This window comes from Delphinapterus leucas, chromosome 1 (assembly GCF_059928025.1).
Source record: "Delphinapterus leucas isolate spDelLeu-1000000601 "Yukka" chromosome 1, BTC_Dleu_Yukka2, whole genome shotgun sequence".
Lineage (NCBI taxonomy): Eukaryota > Metazoa > Chordata > Mammalia > Artiodactyla > Monodontidae > Delphinapterus > Delphinapterus leucas.
Genome location: NC_143129.1, coordinates 181415095 through 181435964, shown reverse-complemented (window position 1 = coordinate 181435964; position 20870 = coordinate 181415095). Strand labels below are relative to the sequence as shown.

The 20870-nt window shown below is 44.2% G+C and overlaps 1 non-coding gene across 1 annotated transcript; it reads left to right on the top strand.

Moving 5' to 3' along the window:
• Window positions 1-16028: 16028 nt before the first annotated feature.
• Window positions 16029-16144, top strand: LOC115803883 (U5 spliceosomal RNA). The gene has a single exon (XR_004024684.1). It is a non-coding gene; the product is annotated as a U5 spliceosomal RNA (small nuclear RNA).
• The last annotated feature ends 4726 nt before the right edge of the window (window positions 16145-20870 follow it).

The following is a 20870-nucleotide window of genomic DNA, read 5'->3' as shown; positions in this document are numbered from 1 at the left end:
GTTGTTTCTGATGAGAAGCCAGCCATCAGTCTATATTCAAATTCCCCCCAGTTATCTCCAAAATGACTTTTTATCATTGTTAGTTCAAATCAAGATCCGAAAAGGACCCTCATATTGCATTTTGTAATTATGGATTTTTTTAGTCCCTTTTAATCAACGGCTTTTGTTTCCTGACACCGTGTGTATGATTGTGTGTGAGTGTGTGTGTGTGTGTGTGTGTGTGATTTTTGAAGGACTGGATCAATTGTCCTAAGGAATGTCCTCATAGTGAATGTGTCTGAATTCTCCCCTCATGGTAGGTACTTCTTCCTCCAAATTTAATTTGTTCCTATATCCCCTAAGCTTCTTGTAAACTGGACATCAGATCTGGGAGCCTGATTAGATTCAGGTGTGTCATTTTAGTATTTTATATTGTCTGACGTTAATTATATTGAACAAAATCTCTCCATCTACCTCACAGGGTTGGCAGGGGGATTAAAGGATCATAAAGCGTTTCTCAGCACCTACCTTAGAGCAAGTGAACATAAATGTTAGCTAGTGTCATTATTATCATTCAGTCAGTTATGCCACTGGTTATGCTACTGACAGCCCACTGGTTAAATCCAGACTACAGATGTATCTGGTCTTATTTTTTAGTTTTGAATTAATCGCCAATGTTTTTTTTTAAAGATTTGATTATTATTTATTTATCTTTGGCTGCGTCAGGTCTTAGTTGCCGCATGCGGGATCTTCATTGAGGCATGCAGGGTATTTCGTCGCAGCACCTGGGCTTCTCTTTAGCTGTGGTGTGCAGGTTTTCTCTTCTCTAGTTGTGGCGCGCAGGCTCCAGGGATCATGGGCTCTGTACTTGTGGCGCGTGGGTTCTGGAGCTCATGGGCTCTGTTGTTTGTGGCACACAGGCTCTCTAGTTGTGGCATGCGAGTTCAGTAGTTGCGGCACTCGGGCTTACCTGCCCCGCGGCACGTGGGATCTTAGTTCCCTGGTCAGGGATCCAACCTGCGTCCCCTGCATTGGAAGGCGGATTCTTTACCACTGGACCACCAGGGAAGTCCCTCTCAATGCTTTTTTAAGTACTGGAAATTTTATATAAAATTCTAAATTTATGGCTTCTCTGGGAAAATGAGAAGTGACAACACTCGGTCTCTCTTTCTGCATAGCCTTGATCAGCTGGAGCTAAAGTACGGATGCTACCCTCAGAGGTGTCCCACTCACCCCAGTTGGTAGTCATTGCCTCTCAGTCTATGTGGGTTTGTAATTCCTGGTCCAAGCTCACCCCGTCTCTTGTCTAAAGAGCTGGGACCATTTCTGAGGTCCTTTTCCTGTAGTTTCAGTACTCTGATCTTCAGAAAGGCTGTGCCTGCCACTGCTGAGAAGGGTTCCATTTCAATTCAGCAGATGTTCATTGAGTCCCTTAACCACTCAATTAAAGCAACAAAAGCCATTCTTAGCAACCATTCTGTCAATAACCCAGGGCTCTCCAAAGCGTTCTACAATTACTCTCAAGGGCCAAGTGAGCTAACCCTTGGGAAAAAAATTTGACTCCATGCTTGTGCTAAAAAAAGGACAAACCTACCAGTGGACCAAAGGTGGGGAAATAGGAAGGACTTGCTATGATTCACGTAATTCATTCGTGTGTATAAAGTAAGACCAAGATAGAAGTGGTGTGAGCATCATGGTGGCGTGAGATGCTCTCTTTTTCTCTCCCGTTCAATCTACAACCAGTACAACATCCACAATTCAACACAGGTGTCTCTGCCCAACTCACCAGGCTACCCGAGAACTCCACACATTTGTACATCTAACGGCGGGTAGACTGGAACACACAGAGGAGGTGGAACTGGGGGAACAGTGGAAATGACACCTGCAGTCCCAGACTCCCAGCTGTGGCAGCTGACTCTGCAGCCCCAGAGAACCCAGTGGCAAGAGGGGAGGTGGTGCACACAACTCCAGCCTCCTGGCTATAGCAGCTCCCATGGCCACAGATAACTGGGCAGCAGTGAGGGCTGTGAACCCATCTCTCTGGCTGTAGAGGCATCCATGTCTCTGACCCCCTGTCCCCACCCACCGCGGTGAAGCCTGAACCCGACGGACAAGGTATATGCAACCCTGACTCCCTGCTCCTTCCCCTTTCAACTGCGGTGTAGCCTGCAACTCAGGAGGTCCTGGACTAAGCACCTACCATTCTGGTGCCCCAGACGGTGATGCCAGTGACACCAGCAGCAGCAAGGCGCCGACACCCTTAGAGGCACAAGCAGCACTAATGATGGCACTAGGTGACACCTACGACAGAGGCAGTGGAGGGCGGAAAGTGCTGACTCTCAAATATAACCAGAGGGAGCGCCGCTAACAGAACCCAAAAAAAGTGTGCTATAGCGCCACCTGCTGGAAAACTAAAGAAAAGCCTCTAATTTCTAATCCATTGAATTGTTAGAATGAATTTTTTTTAAAAAGCTTTACTTAAAAAAGAAAGGTATTCATTACTTCAAATGTGTCAGCAGAGGGACAACTCATCAAGTACCATGAATAAGCACAGTAACTCTATGTCACGAAAAGAAAGTGACAATTCTCCAGAAAGCAAACGTAAAGCCACAGAATATTGTGATCTACCTGATAAAAAACGTATTCAAGGGCTTCTCTGGTGACGCAGTGGTTAAGAATCCGCCTGCAATCCACCAGGGGAGGGATAGGTTGACATCCACCCTCCAGGAAGCCTGAAGTTGCTCAGAAACTACCAAAGCATAGACAAAGTGGGTGGCAGCATGGTACCAGGGCGCCACACCACTTGGGGGCAGCTGCCACTGCCAGGCCTGGAGGAGGAATGTCAGGGCCACCACGGCAGCCAAGTCAGGGCCGGTCTTCAGAGCTGCGAGCAATTCCTTCTGGTCTTTCAGGAGCCGAAGCAACTCAGAGATGGCACCTGAGAAGAGCAAGCTGGGCTCAGGGACCTGACTCCAAGGGCACGCTGGGGTGCCTGCTGCCGTCTCCACGTGTTGCTTGCAGACTAAGCCTGATTTCCCCTCACACTAGGCATGGTGGGCACATATCCTGCCCAGTTCCCCCTGAAAGAGGGCCTCCATCCTCTGAGCATCAGCATGTCCAGGACCAGGGCTCAGCATCACCCAGGGCGTCCCAGCAGCAGAGGGCCTGCTCTGCTTGGAGGAAGCAGATCAGCAAGGCTTGTAGGACGTGCCTGCAGGACAGAGCCCCCAGTGGCCTGGTCCATGGCTGCCATTGGCCAACGCAGGTCCAATATGACAGCCCCCATCAAGGCCACAGGAGAAACTGCACAGGTAGCCAGAATCCTCCACATCTGGCTGGCTCCAGAGATGAAGAGGAGGCACTGGGGATGGAAAGCCCCACCGAGATGCCCAGGGATGTGCTGCTGGACACCTCAATGAGGCCAGGGGTCCAGGAGTGGAAGGAGGGGGAGCTAACAATTTTACAGGAGTTTCCAGGGAGGACAAGGATTCATGGGAAAGTCAAGGTCCCGCATGAGAGTCAGCAGGGGTCATGAACCCAGAACTATATCCAAGGTGATGGCCCTGACCAAGTTATATTTCCTCAGCTGCAAATCCCTAATGATGACGACAGTTATCCCATTAAGCCGCGAGAATTAAATGAAAGGATGTGGGTAGAGCCCATGGGAGGGGCTCAATAAATGGGAATCTTTAGATGATGACTGAGGGAGGGTAGTGTCACGGTTAGGGGCATGGACTCTGGAGAGGGTCTCCTGGGTTCAAATCCAGGCTCTGCTACTTACTACCTGTGGGCTTTCACCCCTCTGTGCCTGTTTCCTCATTTGTTTGTTTGTTTGTTTGTTAGTTAATATTTACTTATTTGGCTGCATCGGGTCTTAGTCGCAACATGCAGGATCTTTCATTGCAGCGTGTGGGCTCTTTGTTGCGGCACATGGGCTTCTCTCTAGTTGTGGTGCCTGAGCTCAGTAGTTGTGGCACGCAGCCTTAGTTGCCCCGCGGCATGTGGGATATTAGTTCCCCGACCAGGGATCGAACCCATGTCCTCTGCATTGAAAGGCAGATTCTTTACCACTGCACCACCAGGGAAGCCCCCCGGTTTCTCAGATGTAAAGTGAGGATGGTAAGAATAGTGACAAACACATAGGGTTGATTTAAGGATTATAAGAGTGAAAATAACTAAAGATAATTAACACTCATATGGTCATCCCAGTATCAGCTCTCATTCTCTCTCGATCTGAGGGTGATTACCAGCAACAAATTTCTAATACTAGCCCTTCCCTTTCTCAAGCCATCTTCTGAAAAATGCAGAGGAATTCTTTTATCTATGACTAAACCAAATATCAGTAGGAAAGTAAATCTACCACAGAGTCACAGCATGCACTCCCAAGCCAAGGCAAAACGATGTAAGTTCCCTGAAGTTTTTGTTTTGCCCACTCTATCGCTGTGGATGATGGGAAGTTAACTGCGTTAGTAGGCGGGAGCTTGGGTGGGTGCCGGGAGTGAGAAAGCAATGAAGCAGGAGGAAGCTGCCTTCTCCTGGATGCCCAGGGTCTAAGCCCGACTGGGAGAAGCGCAGGGGCAGTTACGGAAGGAGGGCCCCCTCCACCCCTTCCCTCACACCCAGCAGCACAAGGTTCAGTCCAGAGACTTGAACTCTGCAGATTCAGGGGCCACCTGGGGTGAGGGCTTCATCTAATTATCTGCAGCCAGCAAGTCTACGGGAGGGCTGACTGGGGGGATCTTGGCTGTCCTGGTCCATATTCTGGCTCAGAGCCCTGTGGAAGCCGGGGAGAGCGTGGAAACTGGTCGAGGCTGCACTTGAAAAGGGGGACACCTCTGGGAAGGACTAGGGAGGTTGGAGGCTCAAGGACTCCAGCCTCTCACCTGCTCTGGGCTCGGCTTCCCCTTAGGGTGTCCCTGACGCCCTCCTCTTCCCTCCGTTCTTCCTTCCTTGCCTCCCTCCCCGTCAGGCAGTGGAGACCCTTCGTTTCTGTCTGGGCTGGGCCAAGCGTGTCGGGGAGAGCGGGTCCTCCCCTGCCCTGACTCGAAACAGCACACCTGTCTTGGCCGCGGGGCGGTGGAAAATGAGGACCTGTCTGGATCCGAGGGCGGCTCCTGTCTGGATCCGAGGGCGGCTCCTGTCCACGGTGCAGAAATGCGGCACCCGCTACAGGCCCGGCCAAAGCATCTGCCCTGCGCGCTCCCGGAGGCGCCCTGCCCTCCATGAAGCCCCCGTGTAGGATTTGTGGTGCGGTGTTCATGGCTCTTCTCTCAGCCTCCGTCCTTACGTGATCAAATCCTGCTTTCTGTCCCCTAAAATTGTCCCTAGTGCTTTCTGGGGATCTCTCTGGGCAGACATCACAGGCCGGCCTGTTTGCTCATTATTTGCACCTTTGTCTTACACTCCACGCCACCTCCCAACTCCGCCCCCCGCTGTCTTTTTGGGGGGACATTGACGTTTCCCACCCTTAACCAGGCTTTTTTTCTGATTATAAAAGTAACTCTTGGGGCTTCCCTGGTGAGGCAGTGGATGAGAGTCCGCCTGCCAATGCAGGGGACACGGGTTCGTGCCCCGGTCCGGGAAGATCCCACATGCCGCGGAGCGGCTGGGCCCATGAGCCATGGCCGCTGAGCCTGCGCGTCCGGAGCCTGTGCTCCGCAACGGGAGAGGCCACAACAGTGAGAAGCCCGCGTACCGAAAAAAAAAGAGTAACTCTTGGGACTTCCCTGGTGGTGCAGTGGTTAAGACTCTGTGATCCCAATGCAGGGGGCCTGGGTTCGACCCCTGGTCAGGGAACTAGATCCCACATGCATGCTGCGACTAAGAGTTCGCATGCCACAACTAAGGAGCCCCCGTGCTGCTACTGAGGAGGCTGCCTGCCACAACTAAGACCCAGTGTGACCAAACAGATAAATAATTTTTTTTAAAAGATCATGTTATTAAAAAAACCCTCTTATTTATTGCTGGGAATAAATTGTTTATTATTAATATTTTTATGTTTACTCTTAAGCCTTTTATAGGCACACACGTCTTTTTCTCTACCTAACTGGAATATACTTTTGTATCTTTCTTTTCTACCAAATAAATTGTAAACATATTCATATGTCATTATACATTCTTTGGAGAAAAACATTTTAATGGCTTCAAAATAGTCCAATTTATGGAGCTACCACAATTTAGTTAATTGCTTATTGCTAGATGTTCATATCACTTCCAATTTTATTTTCATTGTAAAAAGTACATTTTTCCACACGTATTTTTTCTACATTTTTGTTCCCTTAAAATATATTCCCAAATGTGAAATTGTTGACTTGAAGTACATGAACTTTTAAAATACTCTTTTCAAGACTCTTGATAACCAAGTGACATTCTTTTTTTAAATTAATTAATTAATTAATTAATTTATGGCTGTGTTGGGTCTTTGTTGCTGCACGTGGGCTTTCTCTAGTTGCGGATTCTTAACCACTGTGCTATCAGGTAAGCCCACCTGTGCTTTCTTAATAGCCATTTTCTCTACCAGTTGTTGACTGCAAGGCCTTGGGTGAGCTACTTCATGTCTGTTCAAACGCTTTTTCTGCATCTATTGATATGATGATGTGATTTTTCTTCTTTAGCCTGTTGATGTGATGGACTAAATGAATTGATTTTCAAATATTGAACCAGCCTTGCATACCTGGGATAAATCCCAGTTGGTTGTGGTGTATAATTCTTTTTATATATTGTGGGATTCAATTTGCTATTTTTTAAATTTTTTTTTATTATTATTATTTTTTGGTTGTGCCGGGTCTTACTTGCGGCAGGTGGGCTCCTTAGTTGCAGCTTGTGGGCTCCTTAGTTGTGACACGTGGGCTTCTTAGTTGTGGCATGTGAACTCTTAGTTGTGGCACGCATGTGGAATCTAGTTCCCTGACCAGAGATCAAACCTGGGCCCCCTGCATTGGAAGCATGGAGTCTTAACCATTGCGCCACCAGGGAAGTCCAAATTTGCTATTATTTTGTTGAGGATTTTTGCATCTATATTGATGAGACATATTTGCCTGTAGTTTTCTTTTCTTGTAATGTCTTTGTCTGGTTTTAGTATTAGGGTAATTCTAGCCTCATAGAATGAATTAGGAAGAATTCTCATCTATCCTCTGAAAAAAATTGTAGGGAATTGGTATAATTTCTTCCTTAAATGTTTGGTAGAAGTCACCAGTGAATGTATCTGTGCCCTGTGCTTTCTGCTTTGGAAGGTTATTAATTATTGATTCCATTTCTTTAATAAATATAGACCTATTCAGATTGTCTATTTCTTCTTGTGCAATTTTGGAAGATTTTATCTTTCAAAGAATAGGTTCATTTCATCTAGGTTATCAAATTTGTGAGCACAGAGTTATTTTTAATATTCCTTTATTATCCTTTTAATGTCCAAGGATAAAAGGAACTGTAGTGGTGTCAAAAAATAGGATGTCTCATCTCCCAGTTGCTTTCAATATTGGACTGGGAGTCCTGGTTAGTGTAATATGATGAAAAGGAAATTAAAGGTATACAGATTTGAGAATTCTCTAGCAGTCCAGTGGTTAGGACTCCGTGCTTTCGCTGCCGAGGGCATGGGTTCAATCCCTGGTCAGGGAACTAAGATCCCACAAGCCGTGCAGCATGGCCAAAAAAAAAAGGTATACAGATTTGGAATGAATAAATAAAACTGTCCTTTTCCACAGATGACATGATTATCTATGAAGAAAATCCAAATAATTGTTTTTTGTTTGTTTTGCGGTACACGGGCCTCTCACTGCTGTGGCCTCTCCCGTTGCGGAGCACAGGCTCTGGATGCGCAGGCTCAGCGGCCATGACTCACGGGCCCAGCCGCTCTGCAGCATGTGGGATCTTCCCAGACCGGGACACAAACCCGTGTCCCCTGCATCGGCAGGCGGACCCTCAACCACTGCGCCACCAGGGAAGCCCCCAAATAATTAAAAAAAAAAAAAAAAAACCTCCTGGAACTGAAAAGCAATTATAAGAAGGTTGTGGGATAAAAGGTAAATATATTGATACAAAAGTCAATCAATTTCCTATATGCCAGCAATGAACAAGTGGAATCTGAAATTAAAAACACATTACCATCAAGAGAAAGAGAAGACAAGACACAGATTTGGAGAGAATATTTGCAAAAGACATATCTGACAAAGAACTATTATCCAAAATATACAAAGAACTCTTCAAACACAATAAGAAAACAACCCCACGGGCAACAAAAACAAACATAGACAAGTAGGACTACATCAAACTAAAAAGTTTCTGCATAGCAAAGGAAGCAATCAACAGAGTGAGAAGGCAACCTACAGAATGGGAGAAAATATTTGCAAATTGTATGTATATTATAAGGAATTAATATCTAAAATGTATAAGGAACTCCTATAACTCAATGGCAAAAAAACAAAAAAGATAAAAAATGAGCAAAGGACTTGAATAGACATTTCTCTAAAAATATACCAATGGCCAACAGGGGTATGAAAAGATGCTCAACATCTCTAATCAGGGAAATACAAATCAAAACCACAATGTGTGGGACTTCCCTGGCGGTACAGTGGTTAAGGCTCTGTGCTTCCAATGCAGGGGGTGAGGGTTCCATCCCTGGTTGGGGAACAAAGATCCCACATGCTGCGTGGTGCGGCCAAAAAAAGAAAAAAAAAAAACAACCCACAATGTGATGTTATCGCACACCTATTTGGATGGCTATTATCAAAAAATAAGAAGTGTTGGCAATGAAAAACTGGAACCCTTGTACACTGTTGGTGGGAATGTAAAATGGTGCAGCCACTATGGGAAACAGGATGGAGGTTCCTCAAAAAATTAAAAAGTAATACTATCATATGTTCCAGCAATCCCATTTCTGGGTATTTATCAAAAGAATTGAAATCAAGATATCGAAGAGTTATACACACTCCCATGTTCATTGCAGCATTATTCACAATAGCCAAAATGTGTAAACAACATAAATGTCCACTGATGGATGAAAAGATAAAGAAATGTGGCATAACCACACAATGGAATATTACTCAGCCTTTAAAAAGAAGGAAATCCTGCTAAATGTAACAACATGGCTGACCCTTAAGGACATTATGCTAAGTGAAATGAGTCAGTCATTGAATAATTCCTCTTATGTGAAGTATCTAATAGAGTCAAATTCATAGAAGCAGAGAGTAGAATGGTGGTTGCTAGGGGTTGGGGGAAGGAGACATGGGGAGTTGTTATTCAATGGGTATAACATTTCATTGTGCAAGATGAATAACTTCTAGAGATCTGCTGAGTAGCATTTTGTTTGCCTATAGTTTAAGTGTATTGTACACTTAAAATGTTTTAAGAGTGTATCTCACATTAACTGTTCCTACTGCAATAGAAAGAAAGAGAGAGAGAGAAAAGGAAGGAAGGAAGGGGAGGAAGAAAAAGAAAGAAAGAGAAAGAAAGAAAGAGGAAAGAAAGAAAATGAACATTCAGATTAAAAAATGGGCAAGACTTGAACAGACACCTCACCAAAGAAGACATACAGACAGAAAGTAAGCATATGAAAAGATGTTCAACATCATATGTCATCAGAGTTGCAAATTAAAACAAAGAAATATCACTACAACCTATTAAAATGGTCAAAATTCAGAACACTGACAACACCAAATGATGTTGAGGATGTGGAGCAACAGGAACTCTCATTCGTCATTGGTGGTAATGTAAAATTTTACACACACTTCGGAAGTCAGTTTGGTAGTTTCTTACAAAACTAAATAAAGTCTTACCATGTGATCCAGCAACTGCACTCCTTGTTGTCTACCCAAAGGAGGTAAGAACTTATTTCCACACAAAAGTCTTCATGTGAGTGCTTATAGCAGCTTTATTCATAGTTGCCAAAATCTGGAAGTAACCAAGATGTTTTTCAATAGTTGAGTGTATAAATAAACCACGGTACATCTGACAATGGAATATTATTTGGCACTAAAAAGAAATGAGCTAGCAAGCCATTAAAAGACATGGAAGAAACTTAAATGCACATTGTTAAGTTTAAAAAAGTCAATCTGAAAGTCTACATCCTTCAAAATTCCAACTGTATGACATCGTGGAAAAGGAAAAACTATAGAGACAGTAAAAAGAACAGTGGTTGCCAGGGGTTAAGGAGGAAGGAGGGATGAATGGGTGGAACACAGGGGATTTTTAGGGTGTTAAAACCACTCTGTATGATACTACAATGGTAGGTAAGTGTCCTTATACTTTTGTCAAAGCCCATAGAATATACAACACCAAGAGTAAGCCCTGATGTAAACTAGGGGTTTTCGATGGTAATGATGTGTCAATGTAGGTTCATAGATCATAACAAATGTGCCACTCTGCTTGGAGACGTTGGTAGTGGGGAAGGTTGCAGGGAGGTGGGCAAGGGTCCATAGGAACTCTCCGTACTTCCTGCTCAGTTTTGCTGTGAGCCTAAAACTGCTCTAAAAAATAAAGTTTGTTAATTTTTAAAAATCTAACGAACAATTTCACACCAATAAATTTAAGAACATGGACAAAATGGATACATTTCTAGAAAAATATGAAGTGCTGAAACTGGCATAAGAAAAATTAATACATTTCTGTACATTAATAGCCAATTAAAAAATTGATATGAGAATCAAAAACCTTCCATCCCCAAAGCCTCAAGCCAAAATGGTCATAGATAAGTTCTACCAAACTTTTCAGGAGTATTTATCTCCTATCTTATACCAGCTGTTCCAGTCATTTGGAAAAATACAAAATTATATTCATACCTGACACCATACACCAGAATAAACTTCAAACACACCAAAGATCTAAATGTTTAAAAAACTGAAACCATATAAATACTAGAAGAAAATATGAGCGAATTCTTTTTATAATATGCATGAGGAAGCCCTTTCTAACTATGACTCAAAACCTAGAAAAAAATAAATGATTGATAATTTGACTCCATCTTTAAAAAATACTTTTGCTCCGCAAAAATGAAAAACAGAAAGAAAATATTAGCAACTTACCTGGCAGATAGAGGACTAATATCCTTAAATAAAGAGCTCTTTAAAATTACTGGGAAAACCTTTCCTTTCTGCGATATGCAGCTGCAAGATGGTAGTGCAGGTTTCCAAGAAAAATTAACTGAAAACGCACACAAAAAGAGGTAGACAAATGGCCCTTAAACATACGGAAAGATGCTCACGTTTACTTTAAGAAAGAGAAATGAAAATTAAAACTATATTGGGGGACTTTCCTGGTGGCACAGTGGTTAAGAATCCGCCTGACAGTTCAGGGGACATGGGTTCGACCCCTGGTCCGGGAAGATCCCACATGCCACGGAGCAACTAAGCCCGTGCGCCACAACTACTGAGCCTGCACTCTAGAGCCCACGAGCCACAACTACTGAGCCCACGTGCCACAACTACTGAAACCAGCGCATCTAGAACCCGTGCTCCACAACAAGAGAAGCCACCGCAATGAGAAGCCCACGCACCGCAACCAAGAGTAGCCCCTGCTCGCTGCAGCTACAGAAAGCCAGCGTGCAGCAACGAAGACCCAACGCAGCCAAAAATAAATAAATAAATAAATTTTTAAAAATAAATAAAATAAAGGTCTTTCTATCACTTAAAAAATGTATGGAATCTAAAAGATTTAAAAAAAAAAAAAACGACATCAAGATACCATTTCTCGCCTATTAAATGGGCAGAACTTAGCGACAATGTCCTATCGGCAGCTCCCAGTGGCCACCTGCACTTCTTGGCTCACGGCCCCTTCCTCCATCTTCAGAGCACATCACTGCAATCTCTGTTTCTACGTTCTCCTGTTCTGTGGTCAAATCCCACTCTGATGCCTCCTTAAAAGGACCATCTCAAGATGTTTAGTGTAAGCACATCTGCAAAGTCTCTTTTGCCATATAAGGGATTAGGACCTAGGTATCTTTGGGGGTCATCTTTCAGCCTCCCACACCCACTACTGTCCATTCTAGAGCCAAAATCAGGGTACAGGGATTGGAAGATGTAATGGAAGCTGCTAATTTTCTACCTTGAGCCGCTTGCCCTACTTTTACCTGGGCACTGTGGTGTACTCAAAAAATGGGTTGTGGGACTTCCCTGGTGGCGCAGTGCTTAAGAATCCGCCTGCCAATGCAGGGGACACGGGTTTGAGCCCTGGTCCGGGAAGATCCCACATGCCGCGGAGCAACTAAGCCCCTGCACCACAACTACTGGGCCTGCGCTCTAGAGCCCGTGAGCCACAACTACTGAAGCCGGCATGCCTAGAGCCCGTGCTCCGCAACAAGAGAAGCCACCGCAATGAGAAGCCCGCGCACCTCAACGAAGAGTAGCTCCCGCTCGCTGCAACTAGAGAAAGCCCGTGCGCAGCAACAAAGGCCCAATGCAGCCGAAAATTTAAATAAATAAATGAATAATTTAAAAATGGGTTGTTATACAACAGATAAAATGCATGACCTGGAACTAGGTCTACAGATATACCCACACAAATAAATATTGAAAACATAAATGTTGCATGAAAAAGGCATGTTGCAGAAAGATGGATCAAATATATTATAAATCTGAATTTTAAAAACACAAGATCAAAGCTTTTTGTGTTTGGAGGACCCACCTCAGATTTACTGGAGAGGAAGCAAATGCAGGTTTCCACTGTATAAAAACAGACCTAAAGCATATTTGGAGAAATGTTGACATCTCTTAAATTCAGGTGTCAGATGCACTTTCATTGGTTACAATTTTCTGTGGAGTTAGAAGTATTTCGTGATTTTTTTTAGTACTATTGTTGTTAATTTGTTTCCGCTTTATTGATGTATAATTGACAAATAAAATTGTAAGATATTTAAAGTGTATGTTGCATTAATTTAAAATACATATACATTACTAAAGGATTCCTCCCATCCAGTTAATTAACAAATCTATCAACTTACATATTTATATTTTCTTGCATGTGTGAGAACATTTAAGTTCTACTCTCTTAGCAAATTTCCGTTATACAGTACAGTGTTATCAACTATAGTCACATGTTATACCTTTTTTTTTTTTACATCTGAAAGTTTATAACCTTTTACCAAACTCTCCCTATTTCCCCCACCTCCCAGCCCTGGCAACCACTTTGTACTCTCTGTTTCTATGAGTTTGATTTTGTTTTTTAAGATTCCACATATAAATGATACCATGCAGTGTGTATTATATCTGTCTGTCTCTGATTGGCTTACGTCACTTATCATAATGCCTTCAAGTTTCACCCGTGCTGTTGTAAATGGGAAGATTTCACTCTTCTTTATGTCTGAGTAGTACTCCACTATCTATCTATCTATCTATCTATTCCATTATATATATATATATATATATATATATATATATAAAACACATCCTTTTTATCCATTCATCTATTGGTGGACACTTAGGTTGTTTCCATGTCTTGGCTATTGTAATAATGCTGTGATGAACATAACGGTGTATATATCTTTTCAAATTAGTGATTTAGCCTTCCTCAGATAAATACCCAGAAGTGGAATTGCTGGGTCATGTGGTAGTTTTCATTTTAATTTTTTGATTTAATTTTGGCCTCTCCTCCTACCTCTTTGGAGCAGGTCCTCAGGGCTGTCCGAGGAGCTATTTCCCAGGCTGTAGTCCTCAGTAAGGTCCCTGAATAACGCTGAAAACCACAACTCTTTTTGTTTTTTGGTTTCGGGGTTGTTTTGGCCGCGCCGTATGTGGGATCTTAGTTCCCCTGAAAATCGCAACCCTCAACTGTGCATTTTTCATTGTGTTGACAAGGGGAAGATATTGACCAGCTGGTAGATTTGGGGGTGGGAAGATAAGGCTCCTGTTCTCTCAGTGAAACCCTTGGGAGGCCATGGGTTGAGAGTGAGTCAGGGATGGGGGCATGAAGGTGAGAGGAGAAAGTTTAAAAGGAGCATACTGGGGGTTGGACAGCCGGAGAAATGTCCAGAAAAACTGAGGCCCTCCTTCGAGTTTTGCTCAATTGTCTGATATTTCCAGCAGTTCAGCCGCCCCAGAGCAGATGCTGAAAAGGCAGAGGGTGGGGTATTCCCAGCTGAGGAAGCTGGAGGGAACTTGGGGCAGGCAGAAGGAGGTGGATGGAGGAACGGGCTCCATCAACGCCAGTCTTTGGGGTGGAGGGATCACCATGCTCCCCCTTCCCTCCTTTCCTTCTGCTACCTAGGGCTTGGGGTCCTTCTTCTAACCTGAAGTCAGCTACTGCCCCCTCCCCATTTCCCAGCCCACCCTCATCTATTGTTTTTCTTTTTCTTTTTAAAATTTTTATTGAAGTATTGTTGATTTTCCATGTTGTTTAATTTCTGCTGTACATCAAAGCGACTCAGTTTTATATATATATATATACATACATATTCTTGTTCATCTTCTTTTCCATTACGGTTTATCACAGGATATTGGATATAGTTCCCTGTGCTGTACAGTAGGACCTTGTTTACTTCCCCTCCCCTGCATCTTCATTCTCTCCCTCTGCGCTGCCTCCTCCCCAGCAAAGTTTGAACCCCTTTAACACTCTCCTGATGCCAAAGAAAGAAAAAGTCCTCCTCTAACCTCACACCCCTTCCGGCCGGTCTCCCTGGAGCCTTCACTCTCCACCCCACTCACTCCCTCATCAGCTCCCCACAGTGGGGCTTCTAACACTTCCACTCCCTGAAAACGCCTCTGGTCAAGGTCATGACTTCTGTCCCGTGACATCCACTGGCCCTTACAGTTCCCACCTTAATTGACCTCTGGTGGACATTTGACACAACTGATTGCTCCCTTCTGCCCTTGATTTCTCGGTGGTCCCCAGTCCTGGTCTTCCTTCTGCCTCCCTGGTCTCTTCCTAATGACCTTCACATGCTTCTCCTGCTGCATCACTTCCCCTCAATGCCACCATCCCCTAAGGATCTCCCTAGAATGTTTTCTCTCCTCGACTTTGACCCTTTCCCAGGCCTTGTCCCCCATCCAGGCCACCGTATTTCTCTCTGCTTTAATTCTCGGTCTCCTAATTTGCTTCCCCAAACCTCCTTGCTTTCCAACAATAGCCACACTTTAACCAGAGTGGTTGTCCAACAGTGTTTCTCAACCCAGCCGGCATCACACTCACCTGGAGGGCTTGTTAAAACCCAGCTGCTGGGCCCCACTCTCAGAGTTTCAGATTCAGTGGGTCTTGGAGTAGGACCCAAGAACCTGCATCTCTAACACGTACCCAGGTGACACTGATCTGCTGGTCCCAGGACCACTGTGTTAAAAAGCTAATCTGATCATGTATTCATTTTTAAAGCTCTTCACTGCCTCCCCACTGTCCTCAGGGTAAATCCAAGCTCTTAGCTGGCACTGGTGGCCATCTGGTTACTTGCCCTCTCAGCACTGTGCCTCCCTGCCCGGAATAACCTCACCACCCGGTCCTGTTCTGCCCAGATGTCATCTTCTGTTAACAGTGCTCATCACTGACACCTGGCTCCCCATCACACTGAGCACTCCTTGAAGATGAAATATTACGGTTATCACTCTATCCCTAGAGGCCGGCACAGGGTTGAACACAGTGTTCAATAAATTTTTGTTGAATGAATGAAGATAACTATTTCAAGCTTTTAAATTGTTATTTTATTTTATTCTATTTTATTTTATTTAACTCCAAGAGAAATTTTTACTTGTAATGCCACCTATAAAACAGACTTTTTCTAGCTGGATCAGCCTCAGCTCTCTATCCCTGTTAAGTCTCGCCTCCGTTCTGCCCCCTGGCGGTAGTCTCGGTCCCAGCACAAGATGAATGAACTATTTGAGGTATTTCCGGAAACCGGAGAGTAAAGACGGAGGTTTTAATTTGCATATCCAGAATGCATTGCACCCAGGACAAATTTTCGACTTAAAAATGACTCGATTCTCCTTCTTTCTTTAACTATTTTTTCCCAGAAGTGAGGATTCTTTCATAGAATTGTCTGAGAAAAAAGCAGATGTTATTAGCTCTTTCAGTTAAATAATCACCATTACTGTCTTAGGGGTAGCAGTTACCCGAGGAATGCGTGCCGCCTAAGAAAAGGCATACTCTGGTTTCTCTTCAGATCGTATAAATCTTTCGCCTTTTACTAAAGATTTCCGTGGAGAGGAACAATTCTGAGTTTGTACCCAATTTTTTGAGGTCTTGCGTTTGCAAGGCCAATGATAACGTTTAAAAATAGATTCTCAGTTTTGGGTGTTCCAGCTGGGGAGCGATGTTTGTTTAACTTCGCCGCAGCACGTTTGTTTTCACGGAGGAGTTTGTTGTTATTTTCTAGATAGCTGTCGTCTTGAAAACATTATTTTCGGTATCCGCGTGGGAGTAAATGGTGTAAACCTACTTAAAGCAAAAGGGTCGAACTACGAAGAGTGGAGTAGTTGATGTTGTTGAAGTGGAAGAGGTGTATTTTGTTTGTGTTCTTTGGTTGCTTTTTCAGGGCTAAGTGCGGCCCGCGGTGGGAGGATTTCTTAAACTGTGGCGTGCAAGTTTCGGCGCCCCGGGATTCAATAATAGCGGTCAGTGGGCTTAGTTCCCCCGCGTTATGTAGAATCATAGTTTCGCGACCAGGAACCTAGACCCTTCCCCCGCATTAAATGAGAGATTCTTAACCGTTGGACCGTGAAGGAAATCTTTAAAAAAATTTTTCAGAAGGAATCTAAGTATGGATTCATTGTTTCTTCTAGAGCGTAAGTATCGTTGTTTTATTCTGTTGAGGTAATTTAGGTTTAGAACAGAAATATTATTTATGAAAAATACTACTCAAGAAAGACGTTTGATCACGGTTACAACGAATTTGATAGAACCCGAACGGAAGTGAATATTTTAACCGATCACAGTGGCCAGAATTCAGCTTTCTGAGCCCGCATAACTGCAAAGCGGGCTGGGAAATGTAGTTTTTTCTCCGGGCAGCCATGACATTTGCGAGATCCTAGGAGGGAGGAAGTGAATACGCGGGAAGAAAACGAGCAGCGTCTGCCCAGTAAAGGAAGGAGGGAATCCATCCGCACTTTTCCTTCTTGCAAGTTCCTTTGTTGAGTTTCGTTTTCCTGCCTTCCAGGTTTCTACCTGTGGCCAGATCTCCCATACATGTACAAGAAACCTCTCAGAGGCTGTAATGCGGCTGTGGGGATCACCCCTTCCCAGGCCCTTTTGAATGTTCTCTTGTGTAAAAAACCAGAACCCCAGGCTCAGGCAGTTGTCCCCCGTCTACCCCTGCCCCACTGGCGCGGGTAGCTTTCTTGTCCCCGTAGAAGAAGCGCTGCTTTTCTCACGACGAGGTCTGGTCAGTGAGAACGAAATACTGGTGACAGTGCTTTCTTGGGCTCTGAAGGCCGAGTGTTCATCTAAAGTAGGGGTTCTAACTTTTTTGTTGTTCACCTTCGGCAAAAGCAACGATCCAGAGTAACGAGCACGCCGAGCAGCCAGAGAGCTAGATATTATACGTCTCCGGGTGAAAGAGTGCGCTGCTCCCATGAAGTTGTATGGCCGGGGAAAATCGAACTTGAGTTTGCTGAAGACTAGATCTGACCACTAATTGACAGAAGAGCAGAACACAGTCGAGCTTGTCTGCATCTCTGCGGGGATGGACGCAATCAGCAAAGCCCTGGCTGCGAGGAGATTTTCAGGGCGAACCATCAGATTTTTTTCAACAAATAAATTACAAAAAGAAATGAGAGAGGGAGATGAAAAGGGAATCTATAGGTTTAAAAGAGTTAAAAGAACCCATCTTACCAAGCAGAACTTACTGGGATTCCGGTTTAAACAAACACTATTTTCAGAACTTATTACATTTATGAGATGTTTTCATTTTTCAATCTGACCAGATATTTGATATTAAGGAATTACTGAAGGGTTTGGGGTACGATTATCATATTGTGGTAATGATTTTTGTTTTAACCTCCTTATACTTAGAAGTAACTAAAGCAATATCTACAATATAAACTTTTTTTTGGGGGGTGGGGGGCACACCGCACAGCTTGTGGGATCTTGGTTTCCTGACCGGGGATGGAATCCACGCCTGCAGCAGTGAGAGCATGGAGTCCTAACCACTGGACTGCCAGTGAGTTCCCCGGAAATATCTACAGATGAAATGATATTATATCTTGGATTTGCTTCAAAAGAATGAGTGCAAAGAAAAAGCCCCACCCCCCCAAATAAAAAGAACAAAGACAAAAATAAAATTTTGTTTACGTGATGGTTGTTGGACTTGGTAACCAGCACACGGAGGTTCTTTATACTATTACGTCTACTTTTGTGAATGTTAAACATTACTCATAATTTAAAAGTTTTGAATATATTTTATTTATTTATTTATTGTTTTTTTGGCCGCACCGCTCGGCTTGTGAGATCCTAGCTCCCGGACCAGGGATCGAACCCAGGCCCCCTACAGTGGAAGCATGGAGTCCTAACCACTGGACCGCCAGGGAATTCCCTGAATACATTTTAAAAACAACTTTGCGGTTGGTAACATATGCACTTCTTTATTAATAGATCAAATATTGGTATCTAGTGGGAAGTCTCATGACTACCAGCATTTCAAAGTCACGATGAACGTGAGCAATATTTCAAGATGCCTGCCACCACTGGGCGTGTCATGAATGCATCTGTGATTTCTATTTGTGACAATGATGCAAATGTCAAAGTTAATCATGGAAGGAGATGCTGAATTTCAGTTGGAGGTTAGCGAAAATAAAGATTTCTTCCAATCCAATTTCGCAGACCCCCTGACTTCTGTTCAGGGACCCAAGGTTTAGAAGTCCTGATCTGCATTCCCTTGCCTCTAGGCACATAATACAAACAATTCCCCCTTGTATGGGAAGAAGGTTTTGAATTTATCAAAGCACCTTCACACAAGAGTCATTTATTTCATGGGAATTCCTAACCATCTTTCTGAAGTTGGAAGGTGTTACTAGACCCATTTTACAGGTGGGAACATAGAGCGTAACACATAACCCACTTGTTTGAGGTTACAGAATGATAATGACAGAGCTGGAGACAGAACCCAGGTCCCCTAACTCCCAGCCCACTCCCCACTCTTTCGCATCAAGCTCCAAGCTCCAGAAATGATGCTTAGTTAACTTTTCTTGAAGTTTTCTTTTGAGAGACGCCACAGCCTTTCTCCTGAGCTCACCTGTCTTCCGTTTGGTCATCTCTCAGGACCCCCTTGAACAGTCATATTGATTCCTGTGGTGGTCGCGGGCAACCAGGAGTTCTGATTTCCAGCACTCTCCTTCACATACTAGTAGAGGTGATAATTAACCTGCCACTGGGAGAGTGTCAATCCTGCAAGGTGGTCAGTGACCTCTAGCAAGTCTCTTTCACTGTGTCTCAGTTTCTACTTTTGTAAAACAGGATGATGAACTGTCGTCCTTGGTTTTGGAGGAAGCTGTAAAGATTGGCTAAAATTATGACAGTAACTAGGGGAGAGTAAGTGATTAATCCTTGGGAGAAATTATTACCTGTAATGTTATCATTGCCATGAGTTAGGGCCAGAGCCCACCTATACCTTGCTTTTACAGGTCAATGAGGTGGAACCATAAATCCCAACTTTCTAAGCTTATTACCTACTTTATTTCCCTTCCTGGATTCTATGCTCCAGACAAACTGAAGTATTACTGTCCATTGCCTCTTAAACTTCCCCATTTCTGTATGTCTACTCTTGCCGCGGAGTGCTCTGCCCACTGCCTGGACAGTCCTCTCCCACACCTTAACGTAGGATGTGGGATCTTAGTTCCCTGACCAGGGATCAAACCCATGCCCCCTGCAGTGGAAGTGCAGAGTCTTAACCACTGGACCGCCAGGGAAATCCCAAAGATTCACAATGAACATTTACTGAGTCAAATGATTTATTTGAAGCTTCCATCAGCCTAAGTCCAGAGGAGAGGCTCCCAGGAAGCACGATTATGAGACTAGGTAGCTTGTTCATGGCGAGGCTGTTTGCTCAGCTCAGCTGAGATGGGCCTCCTTTCTGCAAGGGGAGCAAGTGCCCCTCAGCAAGTGAGGTGATCCACCCAATCACCAGACCCCTAAGCAGATGGCCGGAGGTCAGACCACTGCTGCTTCTTGGGGGTGCGGCGGGGGGCTGAAAACAAGACCCCAAAATGCAGGTTATCTTGTTCTTAAGGGTTTTTTTTAAAGGTCAGGAATCCTTTTAAGAATCTGAGGAAAGCTCCAGAAACTCTCCTCATGAAAAAAAAAAGTACATACATTTTGCAATTCCAGGGGTTCACAGATCACTTGAAGCCAGGTTATGGACACTTGAGCAAAAATCTCTAAGGTTTTTTTAATCTAAGACCCTACAAATGTCTGGATTTTTGGCTTCTTATCACCCTTGAAAAGTTCCATTCCTCCACTGGAAGAATATGACTGTCTTAGTCCGTTTGGGCTCCTACAGCAGAATACCACACACCGGGTGGCTTATAAACAACAGAAATCTATTTCTCACAGTTCTGGAAGCTGGAAGTCTGAGATCAGGGTGCTGGTGTGGTCGGGTTCTGATGAGAGCCCTCTTCTGGGCTGTAGATAGCTGTCATCTCTCTGCGTCCTCACACGGCAGGGAGAGGACTAGAGAGCTCCCTGGGGTCTCTTGTATAATGGCACTAATACCACTCATGAGGGCTCCACCCTTATGATCTATTCACCTCCCAGAGGCCCCACCTCCAAACACCATCACGTTGAGGGTTAGGCTTCAACATGTGAATCGGTCCGTAACAACACCCACAGGAGAATCCAACTTCCTCTTGGAAAAACCCTCCAGAGGAGCCACAGACCTCCTGGTTAGTGTCTTAACCCGAAGCAAAACTTGTGTTCAGGTAGTTTATTTAGGAAGAGATCCCAGGGAACAGCAGAGGGAGGCTGAGGGAGGGTAAAATGGAGGGAGGGAAATT